Here is a 12,004-nt window from a genome sequence, read left to right as displayed (position 1 = left end):
ATTTCAAACTCGAAATGGTAACAACAGATGAGGTACTCAAAAAACTGAGCGCCCTCCAACATAACAAGGCCACTGGCCATGACAATATCCCCTCCAAATTACTCAGAGACTCAGCAGCCGCCATCACCCCAGTCATCACACACATAATAAACCTCTCCATAAAACAGGAACACGTACCCAAAGACTTAAAAATTGCGAGAGTAGCCCCCCTGCACAAAAAGGGCAGCAAATTAGACCCAGGCAACTACCGCCCTGTTTCTATACTTACCTCCATCTCGAAGGTCATGGAAAATGTTTTATACGAACAGGTCGAAAAGTACCTTGCGGAAAAAAATCGAATCTACGAATTCCAATCTGGCTTCAGAACATCCCACTCCACTGACACATGCCTTCTCTATTTGAACGACCACATCAAACAAGAGGTGGACGCGGGCAAATACTGCGGCATGGTCATGCTGGACCTACAAAAGGCCTTCGACACTGTCAATCACTCCATTCTGATTGACAAGCTAAAAGCAATTGGTTTTGTTAGTCTATCAGTGAGCTGGATGCAATCCTACCTGGAGGGGAGAGAACAGATGGTGGAGGTGAACGGTACCCTACCCCCCCCCCCCCTCCCAGTGAGCTGTGGTGTTCCACAAGGAAGCATACTAGGACAGCTACTGTTCCTAATTTATGCAAATAACATGTCTTCAGCTTGTGACTGCAACTTGTTCCTGTTCGCGGACGACTCAGCGCTGCTGGTCTCTGACAAGAACAAGTTACAGGTTGAAAAAACCCTCAGCTCTGAACTAGACAAAATCTGCACCTGGCTCACTGACAACAAACTATCATTACACCTGGGTAAAACAGAGTCCATTCTCTTCGGTTCAAAAAACAAACTCAGCAAGACCGACGGCTTCTCAGTTACAGTGGGTGACAATATTGTCTCAAGGAAAGATGTAATTACATACCTAGGTTCCATCCTAGAGGCAAATCTTTCCTGTGACAAAATGGCATCCAATGTAATAAAAAAAGTCAACCAACGAACTCGATTCTTGTACCGGATCTCCTCTCTGGTAAACAAGAATACCTGAAGACTCTGGCAGGAGCACTCATTCAAGGGTACTACGACTATGCTTGCACCTCATGGTACCGAAGTACCTCAAAGGCGCCAAAACAAAATTACAAACATCACAAAACAAACTGGTCAGACTACTGCTTGACATTACTCCTAGAACTGTGGGATATTCGTGGATATCCTGAAGAAGAATGTTCTCAGTCAACCGAGGTTTGGATAATAACAAAGGTTTATTAACCAAACAGATAGAAATATACATAGTACATAGAGAGAATGACTGAGGCTCTCGCCCCAGGTGATCAGCTGAAATGACCCAGGTAAAGAGACCTGGGCCCTCATTTATCAAGTTTCCTCAGAAAATGTTCTATTTCCACACGTAAGCACAGAATTTAGAATGTGTGCACGCACAAAAAAAACTGGATTTATCACACGTGCGTACACAGGTCCTACGTACACCTGTCATGATAAATATCACCTTGGTCCTACGCCGAGGCTTGTGCACACTTTCACGTATTTGCATACCAAAACCGCCCCGATTAACCATATACGGTAATGGAACACCCCCATGAAATGTGGAAAAATGGACTAAACCGAGGGAAGCGTGTTATGAGACAGGCTGACAGACGTGTACACGTACGGTGATGTCGGATATGATATCTATTAACCATTGCTGCCTGGGCAGCGCAAACACTAATAAAGACCGTGCTGGAATATGACTGCCTTTTTCCGTTTTGTTTGATTAATACCCAGGGATTAAAGTTCTCCTCAATTTTATTCCAAATCGCGACGGATTTTCCGTAAATTTTCTACCTGCTGCATATGATTTCTAGAGGCATACAATCTATTTTGATGTCAGTATTGGGTAGCCTATATAAACAATAATACGAGAGCATATACAAGAACAATGAATCTCACTGCCATGTATGATGTAGCCTGCCTATGTGATCAATACATGCACTTGAATTCCATCATGTTTGTGTGCGGGAGCTCACAAGGCTGTTGTCACAATGGGTGGTACAGTAATAACAGTCTACACAATATCACGATGGACCATGCCATGTAGCCTATGTTCTATTATGACATGATCTGTGACGACAAATGTTCTAGAATGTTTGATTATGACAGCATGCCTATGATCAATAAAAACGCGAACTTGAATCCCATCATCATATTTACATAGTCTGTCCACTATCTTTATTACTTTGTTATTCCCCCCCCCCATCTATGTAAAGCGACCTTGCATGGGTCTCTTGAAAGGCGCTATGTAAAATGAAGCTATTATTATTATTGTTGTTGTTATTATTATTATGTCTGTGTGCTGAGCTCAGTGAAGTTTCAACGGAGCGAGGTAATCTATTCTAATCAACAAATTGAAGTAGAAAGCATTCCGTTGTGGCCAATCTTATTTGGAAACATGACACAAAATAATAGTATGCCGCTTTTTATTTGAAACAATATTTAATGGCGTTTGGAGGTGGGTGTTCTGCTTCTGCCCCCCGTGCCAAACAAGCAAGCCAACCTCTTGTTCCCGCATGAGCCCGTTATAATTACACTACTGTCGCTATTTTACAATGAACTATAATGAATTACGGGTCATTCAGAAGTTGAACACGCCAGTTAATGGCTGAATGAATGAATGAATGAAAACTTTATTTAACAGATTGCAGAATGGGTACAATACAGTACGGCTCAATACACACAATTGTTAAGGGGATGCAGACCAGAGAAAGACTTTTGTCTTGTTTACATCAGGGTCCCCCAACTCGAGTCCTCGATATCCTCGCAGATGGACCAGTATACCTTTATATCATATCATATTCATATTCATATCATAGTTTACTCTATCAGCCTACCAGCATGTAATACGTTCTTTGTTAGAACTCAACTCGTTATTATTTTGCGCATAGATTGCAGAAATACGGGGACGTTTTGATTTAGGCTTTGACACAGAATACAAGTCATGATATCACCCACACGATATATGCTCTGTGTCCAGAGCATGTATGCTTTTCATTCATTTAAGACACATTTATTGCAAGGGTTTTGTATACACATACACTCAACAAATAACCTCTGTCTGTTCTCGTTGCAATGCGTTTATATCGTGGGTGTTCATATGACTTGTATTCTGCTTACAGCTTCGGGGTTCCACTTATTACGTTTAACAATGGCAAAGCCTTTTAAATATAATCAAAACGTTCCCGTATTTCTGCAATATATGCGCAAAATAATAACGAGTTGAGTTACGCGGAGCGCAGTCAGTGCTTATTTCCGCGTTGTAAAAATATTCGACCACCGGGCGCCAACTACGCATGGTCCGACCTGTGCTTAAATATACGCACAAAGTCAAGCACAAGTTCAAATAGATAAATCCCACACTTTGCTTAGGAATGGTCGTACGCACGGCTTAAGCACATATCTGTGCGTACGTCAGGTTGATACATGAGGGCCCTGGAATGTTGTTGGGAGGAGCATTATATAGTTAAAAGGGGGGGAGGTGGTCCCATTTGATAGGTCAAATGGGGCGGGGATACAGGATTGCGGAGAAAGGGGAGGGGACACAGGATTGGGGAGAAAGGGGAGGGGAATGTCTTTACATGAGGGAGTTGGGGAATCATTATATTATTCCACAGTTACTCACTTTTCTCTTCATAATGTGGGTAAGATTACTGTATAATATCAGGGGAGGGGGATGTCTTTACATGAGAGAGTTGGGGAATCATTATATTATTCCACAGTTACTCACTTTTCTCTTCATTATGTGGGTGAGATTAATGTATAATACACCAGGATTATTTGGAACAGGTAAGAGTGAATAGATATGGTAAAAGAATGGGACCGATGTAATCCATTGGTTATGAGATAATGAATAAAATAGAAAACAATTCAAATAAATGAACATTTTGGCCAATGTGATCTGTTGGTTGACATAACAGTTTAAAATAGAAATATTTACATACGTGATTCATGACATGATTGACTGGACTAAAGTCTGTGTTATTTTGATATCTGAGATGTGGGATGTGGGAATATCACCCTTTTCTTTTATTAATAATGGTCTGATTTAACCACTCAAATACCTACAGATACAGCACTCAAAACTCAAACCTCTCATGCGCCTCTACCACTCCTCCACCACTGCACTCCAAACTGATTGTGTGACTCCTATTGTTCTTGACCGGGCCAGATTTCACACCTCCACTTCCTCCCACAGGCTGGGCAGATTTTCATCTTAAATTTTTATTCGTCCCAAATGTCCCAGCCCCATCAGATTTCTTAGCTTTTTTCACTGTTTACTTATCATGCATTGCAACACTAATATATGGTCAGTACCCCAAGTCAGACTGCCCATATAAAAATTATTTTGGGGGTCTGAGGGCAGTAGCCCCCAACCCCCTCCCTGGGGAAGCACTTAAGTTAACTACCCTCCCTTTGTTCCCCCAGCCAACAGCCCCGGAAAATTAACACCTGAGTAGACTTAAGTGGCACACAAGCAGCAACAAGCAGCAGACAAGCAGCAGAATTGGTTTGATTTTTGAGCGCTGCGTCTGTATATCAATGAGTGGTCCTCAACTCTGATATCAAACACCAAATAACATAATCATTAGAAGCTCTGTTTGTGCCTATCTTGGCTTGGCTCCAGTCGCTCACGTCGTGACTCAGACATTTAAGTGGTAACTATGTGTCTTCATGATAATATCTATGGGAGCTAAGATCATGGTTGTACATACAGACATAGTAATAACCCAATTAAATACATGTGAACACTGTCTCTGTGTGGTCAGAGTGCACAGGGTGAAAACACAAAATCGTGTGCATAATTATCAGGAATATGATTTACAAATAGGCATTAACCTAGTGGCTAATGTATAAAAAAACATTTAAAAACCGTTAACCTAGTGGTTTGTATAAAAACTGATATAAAATGTGATTATGATAATCGTTATGCATTGTTCTAGTATTTTGCTGTGGTGCATACTATCAATGGTCAAAACAACACTTGGAGTCTTGGAACAAACCAACTGGTTCTGCCCTGTCTAACAATATAATTTGCAATGTGACTCTGTGATCATTCCTTATTGTTATTATAAAATTGGTTAACGCAATCTTACTGATTGTATTTCATCATATTCTTAGTTAATAATTTTCCAGATACATATGAACTTTGTGAAACAGTTCTTGTTTGTGAAGGCATGAATCTGACAGATGTTGCTTCGCTGTTGACAAGCTGTTCTCTGCCAGGGGTGCGTCCTTCTGTGGTGGTCTTGATGTGTGTTGAATGTATCGTACATTCAGTTGATGTTTCTGTGAGTCTGTCGTGTGGCAGCGCCAGACAGTAAGACAGTAATCTAAAAAAATAACAATGTGAACAATATGTGCTGGGCCTGTTTTACTGCAAGTGATTAGGCGTTTCTCGTGTGTTCAGGTCCCCCTCCACTCCTTGTGTATCTTGTCAAAGGTCACAGGGTTATTGGCAGGGCCGGACTGGGGAAATAATTCATACCGGGAGATATAGCGTGAAATATAGCCCCAATCAGGCCACTTTTTAAGCGGGGGGTCTGGGGGTCCCCCACCAGGAACATTTTTGTTACAAAGACTTAATTTCCTGCATTCTGGTGAATTTTAGTGCATGTGAATCACTAACTAATGAGCCAACAATTGCTTAGTACAATGTACTGTTATGAACCTCAAATAAAACGGTTGTGGCACTAGCAATGGTACTCTCTCCACCTTCAAAAAGAAAAAAGCAAGAGCACAACATATTTTTCTATTTACTATTATAATACAGTTAACCACTCTCTCCACCTATTCAAACAGAGCAAGAGCACAATACCATATTCACTTTACTGATGCACTACCCATCAACAGTTAAAGGGGAACTATCTTATAAATGGCCTTTTTCAGTGTTTAGCATTATTTCCTAGCTATGTGGACTTATATTAATATGATCTATGTCTCTAATTCTCATATTGGCGCATTCTTCCAATTCTCCTCTCACAATATTCACCCTCACTGAACTGAGTCAGCTGAAAATGTGCTGATTTGTGACGTCAGAGAGACTCCGCTGCATGATAATGTTCAGGCGGCGCAGTGGTTTAGGTGCCCAGGCTCAAAACGGCTTAAGATCTTGAGGTAGAAAAATGCTGTTTTTGAGGACTTCATTAGAAATACAAAACAATGAATTAAAAAAAATAAAAATTACAGAGGTGTTCCATAAACTCACAGGAATTGTGTAAAAGTGCCCAAATAGTGAAAGAAATATTAAAATAGTTCCCCTTTAAAATAGCCCTTTACACAAACATTAAATAACAGACCTTTCATTACAATACTATAATAACAGTAGCCACTGCCAGAATAGTGACACATGTATCGCATGTGGTGAGCACACGCATGCATGCACAACAAAGACAGAAGATTGCATTGTCTCAATCATTTTAACTATTAAATGAGCTCAAAGTATGAGCTCACTGACTGAAATTTCCAACAAAAAGCATCAATTGTCAAATAATATTGATCACATTAACTAGACTAGATGTTTTTGAGGAAATTAGAAAGGGAACAACAACTTAACCCTTGTGTCTGATCAGATTCTTATTTTTTTGATAACGTTGCAGTGATTATGTTTGTAGCCAATGTGGCAAAGGTGTGTAATTGCAAAGGTGTGGCAAAGGTGTGAATTATCTCTCTCTTTCATAAATTGTTTATTCAACTTCAGCCCCAATCATAACCACCACATATTGTTTTTTGTAATGTCAGATTTAACAACTCCTTCCAGAAAAGTGGGAGTGTGCATCTGCCATTCCATTCACCGCCTCCGCTGTCAATCAGTTGTATCGCCTGGTCCCGCCTCCACCAATCACAAGCGGCAGCACGGCTCCATTGTGTGTGTGTGTGTGTGTCCGCGTGAGGAAGAGAGAGTCAGTAGTTCTCCAACTCTGTCGCAGACAGTGAACTCCTGGTTGTTCCCCACCCATCTAGGTTATCTAAAAACTATCGCGCCGCACCGCCGCCACAACTAGAAACAATGGCCTGGCAAAAAAAATTAAAATAAAAAATTATAATAAAAACATTATTTCTTTTTTTTTTATATATAATTTTTTTTTTTATATGTGCAGGCCAGGCCACCGGGAAAACTCCCGGTGCTCCCGATGGCCAGTCCGGGCCTGGTTATTGGGAGTGGTGGGGTGGTCGTCCACGGGGACGCTGTAGATTCCCCTCCCGGAGCCTGTGTTGCTCTTCATCTGCTGCTGTGCTCACGCTTGGCCTTTATCAGGCCCAGAGACATGGTCGGCCTTCCGTTCCTTGTTATCGCGGTACCACTTAGTGGAGGGCGAAGGTTTGCCGGTGTAGTGGCCAGTCAGTAGGACGCTCTCTCAGGTTGTGTCCGCAGCTTCTTGGCGGTGTCCTTCGTGGTCCTCTGCTGTTGTGGGTCGTTCAGGTCTCTGGGTTGTGTTCCTCTCTGCCTGGTCCCGCCGTCGTTCGTGGTTCAGGTCACGCGTCGTCTCACTCGTCCTGTCCTCTCACCAATTTATGATCTGAGGATGATGAAAACTGCCTTAGAAAACCTCCTCACATAAATGATTCAACGCCTTTCTGCTAAAGAGGAAAATCATTTTGGGTTAATTCAATTCATTGTGTAGTACCATCATGCATTTGATATCGTTTGGATCCGATCTTTGCATGGAATCAGAAACATTTCTTTTTATCTTTATAATCAAATTGAAGTTGATCTTACCTCAGGATGCGTGCAATGGGTGTACTTCAGGATACTTACCTCGTCACGCCATAGGCTTAGTATGAACTTGACGCCAGGGGGTGCGACTGCTTGGCCAACGATTTGGCGCGCGATTTTATTGACCTTTATTTGATTATTTTAGCGTTTTTACAATGCCCTAACCCCTAATTTTTTATTTTATTTAGGTAGTACAGCAGCACACACACACACTCACACACACAGCACTACGGGGGATCATTTTTAACTGACTTGAAAAATGGAGGCTCTAATTATTATTATTCATAGAGACTCTCGGTCTCGAGCAATAATTATTATTACAGCCTCCATTTTTCGTGGACGAAAAATATACCAGACTATAGATATCAATTTTCCCGAAATAACGCTACCTGCCTCGACAAAATCCGTGCATTGGTTATCCAGATACATTAATTATCATCTCAGAATAAGTGGCTTTGTACAAGCGTTACAATCTATCGCGCGGGGCATTCTGCTACTGCTGCTTGGTGCTTGGCCGCGCGTTAACCCTTTCACTGCCACACTACAGAAGGTTCGCCTTATAATGTGACATGATTACTACTATAAAATGAATGTATTGTAAAACAAAACATAATAGAATTCAGATTTGTTTCTCACAATTATTATAATTTTATTAAAATAAAAATCTTGATTTTTTATTTTTTATTTTTTTTTAAAGCAATTTCACCCCCGGCCACCAGGGGGTGCAATGCACCCCCTGCACCCCCATAAACTCCGCCCATGCGTCACGCCTTCTCTGGCTTTCCTCTCACCTCTAGTGTGGCTCTTGTGACACGATATTAGCATAGAGAAAAACACAAAACAAAAACCTCTAGGCAGCCAGGTAGTTATTTTTGCATGAAATACATCCATTCATTTTCTCGTCTACTCTTAAGCAGTGGCATCGTTAGCCCTGGGCTTCCGGGGCTTTAGCCCCGGATGTTTTTCTCCTAGCCCCGGACCTAAAAAAAAAAAAAAAAAAAAAAAGGATTTTACATTTTTTAATTTTAATTTTTTATGGCAGCATCCCCATTGTCTGTGCTGAATGTTTGTTAGTGTTTGGTATTTTTCTTTGGTTTTTAGTACTTTTAAACAAGTAGTCGCTTTCATTTGATCCTATATAATTTTTTCATTCACCGATTTGTGGACTTTTTTTTTTAGTGTCTTGAAAGGCACATTATAAATCAAATGCATTATTATTATTATTATCATCCAGGAGGGAAAAGACACTTTGGATAGTAGGGACTGCATCTCTGCCTGTCCTGGCCAGGAAACACTTTGCTACTGTGATCTCCTCTGGCAGTAGTTGAATATTGTAATGTGTGGCGAGGGGTTGAAGCAATTCCACTGAGAGAAACTGGTCTGAGGCTGGATAACATGCCTGTATGCCTCTCATACGTTGTTCTCCAACTCATGAGAACCGGCTCCCAAGCTCTTGCAGCATTCTGTCGAGGACTGGATAGAACAGTCTCTGTCTCAGCTGATCTCCATGAGGTCTGAGCTTGTGCCACAAGATGACTCAACTACATACTCGATTTTGAAAACAGGGCCCGGTGTTTCAAAACAGTACACACAATTAGCACAACCACACACACAATTATCAGAACACCTCAGATCCTTTGCTAAATTAAACACAAACTATACACTAATTTATAAAAACTACATTTTGTTACCATATGAAACACACGTTTCATATGACTTAATTCTGTTTGAACCAGTTACACACTGCTGTGCTTAACCTAAAACACATTTAGCAATTCTACTTCTCAGTGATTAGAGTACTGTAAGTGAAGTACACAGAGAATGTGCAAATATACAATAAATTCACCAAACACTACACAAGACCAATGCTGTTGACTGATGAAAATATAATTTATTTATCTAGATATACCCAAATCAATGATGCAGACTGATAAAAATTGAAATTTTCTCTCCATATAACCAAATCAGTCAACATTTCAACATGGAGAATCACAACAAAACATGTCCCAGTTTTCATGCTACTACAATGTGCATAACACAGTAAGCTCAGCAAATATCAGACAAACATAAAATACTGTATCCATTACAGGTTAAAATGACAGTAAGACAAAAACAAAAAAAGAAAACATTTAAATAGAGTACAGAAAATACTAGACATAATCTCTTTGCCTAGCTGGATCTGGCAAGAGATTATTTTGTTGTGATTCTCCATGTTGACATGTTGACTTATTTGGGTATATGGAGAGAACATTTATATTTTCATCAGTCTGCATCATTGGTTGTCTTGTGTAGTGTTTGGTGAATGTATTGTATATTTTCACATTCTCTGTGTACAGTACTTCACTCTCCTTCCGTTTTGGTTGAAGGCAGGTGAACTCACCTGCTGCATTTTTATAGTGCTTAAACCTGATTGGTGTATCTACAATTAAGCAATGGTGTGTTTGTGCATCTGATTGCTGTGTTTAACCAATTGGCTCATATGTGTGGTAATTTTACATTCTATGTGTAATGTAATGCAAGTGTGTTTAGTGTTTTGCAAATCACTGTGTGTATTATTTTGAAAAAAGTGTGAGGCTGACTTTGTGCTTATAGGGGTGCAAATCTGGGCCTATGTTTTGCTCCTTGAGTGTAAGGTTTTGATAATTGTGTAATACTTTTGATTTGAGTGTTTATGCAATCGAAGAAAACTGTAAAGACTAGAGATTAACTGTTTATTTCTTTTGTACATAGGCTGTGCATAATGTTTGTTTGTTTATTTGCTTATGTGTATGATTCTTAACACTTTCAGTGCCACCAGGGGGCGCACGACTTAGTGCTTGAATGCCACCATCCACTTCAATGTTAACGTTAATATTGCCTAATCTACGTTTTAAATTATGGCTATGTGTCTAATCTGCCCGTCGCTTATCAAAGAATCATTTTCCAGTCAGTGCTGTCAAGGCAGATTGGTTTTTTATCGCTTCATTTCCGTTTGAGAGCATTTTGAAAAGCACCCGTTTTGAGGTAAAAAACAGCCCATTCTGGGCCATTCTGTGATAATCGTCTTTTACTGGAATATTCCAGAACGTTGATATTTGTCGGCCTATTTATGAATCGTTTTCAAATAAACGCTAGATGATCAATATTATACGTACACGCACGCCCATTCGAGACGTGTGCTGATAATAGCCGTTTTCATTTCCTCATGGATTTTACAGTGAAACCGCTGGAGCACATATCAGAAAAAAGCTTATATCTTCATCAAAACGAGTCTGATTATCCTAACACTGATAACATAGATTCCTTACCTGACATCAGATGGTATCCAACTGGTATATTCCAATTCCTGATCACCATTCGAAAAAATCGATAAGTGTATAGATCTAACGTGTATACAGTAGAACTCATGATCCGCGGCGCTCAGAGGATCCAGAATAAACTCTGCTAACCCCGGCTGCATCAGTGGACTGGAAAATGTGGACTGGAATAATTTTTTTTCCCCATCCATTTTCATTGAGTCCATTCCAAAATCCCTGATGTCATCTGGGAGACGATAGGGGGCGCTTTTTTCACATCTGATCGCCGGCGGTCCTTGGGTAGGCTAGGGTAGGCTCGCGTGATGCAATATGATTTCAGATCGTTAAAAAATAAAATAAAAAATAAAAATTCCGAGAAATCTCGTGAGTGGCTTTCAACGTAACTATTATAAATCCGAGAAAAGCCGTGAGTGGCAGTCAAAGTGTTAACTGTGTTTTTATTTTGTTATTGGTGTATATGTGTGTATGTAATGTATGTATATGTATGTATGTATGTATGTATGTATGTATGTATGTATGTATGTATGTATGTATGTATGTATGTATGTATGTATGTATGTATGTATATATGTATATATGTATGTATGTATGTATGTATGTATGTATGTATGTATATGTGTATATATGTATATTTGTACCCTCATTGGGGCCTCATGGACCATATCAATGTTTTATCTGGCTAAATAAAGGTTAAATAAATAAATAATAAACTGATGATTTGGTCCTGTTAACTTTGAATTTTTTATGGGGACTGCCCATATCCCTCTCATGGACCTGGACCTCACAAAAACTCGAATCTAGTTCTTCAGTATTCGAAAAAAAAAAGAAGCCCCCAATGTTTTCTAACCCTAAAAACGCCCCTGCTCTTAAGTAGCATTAATTCAATTACCTCTAATACATCTTGTGCATTTTTAT

The sequence above is a fragment of the Notolepis coatsorum genome (genome assembly GCF_963971535.1).
Source record: "Notolepis coatsorum genome assembly, chromosome: 3".
In the NCBI taxonomy this organism is placed as follows: domain Eukaryota; kingdom Metazoa; phylum Chordata; class Actinopteri; order Aulopiformes; family Paralepididae; genus Notolepis; species Notolepis coatsorum.
The sequence above is the reverse complement of the archived record's forward strand: the minus strand, read 5'-3'. Positions refer to the sequence as shown.